Genomic DNA, 2857 nt, shown 5'->3' on the forward strand with positions numbered 1-2857 from the left:
CCGCGGACAAATCCCACTCAGGCGTTTAGCGAGGGCCACGGCCTGCGCCGACACGTACGTTGTTAGAGAACACGGTGCCGAACGTTACGAGAGTGATGGAAACTCTCTCTCTGCGGTGAGATTGGAGTGTTTGCCGGTTGTCAAAACGACTTTGGAATGTTCCCACCTGAGGATGACCTTGCGGAATCGCCCCACAGCGAGACGCGCCGGCTCGAATCCCAGCAAACGAGTTTCCCGTCCAGAAGTTTGTCCGATGTCAGTATGAGTGCGACACGAGCAGAAGACACTGGACTGGCCTTCAAGTGGCCTATTGTCATAGGCGACCCCCCCCCCGTCCTCCTCAGAGAACAAACCACCGCGCTCCCTCCCATGGACGTCCTGGCCGGCTCAATGCGGATGGACGGCAACTGAAAAGTTTTGCTTTAATAAAACCAACAATCATGGACTTAATTTACTTTAAAAGAAATTCTAAAATTGAAAGTAATGTCATTTATTTCAAAATGAGTCAGCATTTTTTCATGAAAATGTCCTAAATAAAGTCATTTTAAAAATTAAGAATGTAATTAAATATAATTCTTTGGGGGGGGGGACCCCCTTTTATTTAATTTATTTATTATTATTTATTTATTTATTTATTATTTATTTAATTTTTGAGACCCAGACTAACATGATTTCTCAGGCTGAAATGATGTTCATATCAACCGATTTATTTGTAGTTCATTATATTCTTTGCATCATGTCTGTTTTATAGAGAGAGGGGTTGTTTTTAAATTGGATTTTTCTTTTGTATTTGCACCTGTCTTAGAAAACTTGACAACCATAAATGAAATATTATTTAAAATGTGATTTTTTTTTGTATCATTTCATTTGTAGAACATTTGTTATGAAGATGGGGTCTTTCTGACGAAAAAAAAAAGTCCTAAAACAAAACAACTTTTCGAGAGCGCAGCAAATGTGTTTGATAAATATCCGAGAAAAAAAAAATCTTAAAAATAAAAGTATTTAAAAAAAATGTTGTCAAAGGAAATCATTTTTAAAATGTATACTTTCCGTCGTCCCGCCCGTGTTGTGACTCTGCAGGTCACATGCTGTGCCGTCACCGTCAAACGCTCTATTGTTTGTCGTTCATCCAGCCGCCCCCCGGCGCCCCCAGCCTCCCTCAGTCCCTCCGCCGCGACGTCCCAGACGAGCATGAATGCGCCACGTGAAAGATGCCAGTATTCAAATCAAATTTTATCTTATTTATATTTTTCTAGCTCGCTTATGTTAACGTACCAACTATGAGCATGTTAGCAATTTTAGCTACTCTCTGTCACCTTCGTTTTTTCTGTCTGACGGTGTCTAGCTTCCTACATGTTAGCATACCAACTATTAGCATATTGGTAGAGGGCGCTCAAAAGTGGACCTTTGTTTTTTCGAGGCCGGAGTTTAACATTTGCAGTTTACATTACATTTGCAGTAAGCACGTATACATAATAAGACATCAACAGCAAAGACGACTAATTGTTCTACCAGTGACGTTTTCATTGTGCGTGTGCGTGCATTAGCATGAGAACAACAGCTGCTTTCAAGTGGACAAGCAGAACCAAACGCACGACATCATCTTTAGTTTTTCTCCATGCTAACATGGAGTCTTTCTGGCTTCAAATTTCCTGTGCGGGGACCCGAGACTTGAAATTGTCCAGAGAAATGTGAATTTTTATTTTTTTTTTGTCTACATATGCCCTACCGTTGACTGCCGACCGGTCCGTTGTTGGTATCTATCTGCTCTATCATTAGTATGTGACCAGTGTTTTTTTTTTTTTTTTTTTTTTTTGTGCCCAAGCATTAGCTGGTGAGCGGTCCTTTGCTTACCCCGCTTTCTAATGAGGACAAGTGTCAAGGCCATTGGCTTTAAAAGGTGTGGTTAAAAAAAAAAAAAGTCCCCCCACATAGGAATCAGTGGGATGGGTGCAGTACCACATGTGGCCAGCAGAGGGTGCAATTCCTGCTCAGTTGAGGATAGTATTTGGGTTTGAAGTCAGTCGTGAGTAGGCGCACGGACCTAGAGCATCTGCTCGGTGTGTCAGCGGTGGATGTTAGCGAAAGACGATGGAAAACAAATCGGTTTATGGGTCAGGGCTCGGGGTTGGAGTGTTGCACAGGAATGCATCATCCACAATTGGATGCAACGAGACGACACCCATCCGCTCATACCACCGGCGTTCACGTGGTAGACTCAGAATCGGACCTGGGATCGAAAAATGCCTTCCCCATTGGAATGAATGGGATTTTTGTGGATGTGTGTAACCGTAAAAATATTGTATTTATTTATTTGATGAAGCCCGGGCGAGACCAGGCTGGTACTGCAGTGATCAGTGAGAAACGGAGAATGATGGTGCCGCACTGCCTTCACGGCGTTGCCTGGAGTGCTATGAGATTTGTTTATATACGCTAGCTTCAATTAGCCGCTGTTAACTTGTGAGCTTCAGTTCCCTTCAGCTAGCTTCAGTTATGTCACGATACCTGCCGCTAGCTTTAGTTTTCTTCCATTCAGGGTTGTTTGTTTTGGTTACGTACTGTGAGCTTCAGTTCTCCCTTAGCTGAAGGAAGAACCTGTTCTTACACACACAGTTCAGTTAGTTCAATTGGCTTCAGTTAGCGCAGGCCTGCTAGCTAACGTCGGCACTACGTCTGTGCCATTATTCCGAGCGTCGGAAAATTAGGTCAACTTTTTCTGCCTCGCTTCCAAGCTAATCACCCCGTGTTGCAATTTCTTTAGACTGATGCCTCACACGGTCAAACTAGGACTGTAGAGATGAAGGTGAAAATCAGCATTCAAGCAGTGCCCCATTTTCGCAAATGACTCAGCCTCGGG

This window comes from Hippocampus comes, unplaced genomic scaffold, assembly GCF_001891065.2.
Source record: "Hippocampus comes isolate QL1 unplaced genomic scaffold, H_comes_QL1_v1.1 scaffold318, whole genome shotgun sequence".
NCBI classification, from domain to species: domain Eukaryota; kingdom Metazoa; phylum Chordata; class Actinopteri; order Syngnathiformes; family Syngnathidae; genus Hippocampus; species Hippocampus comes.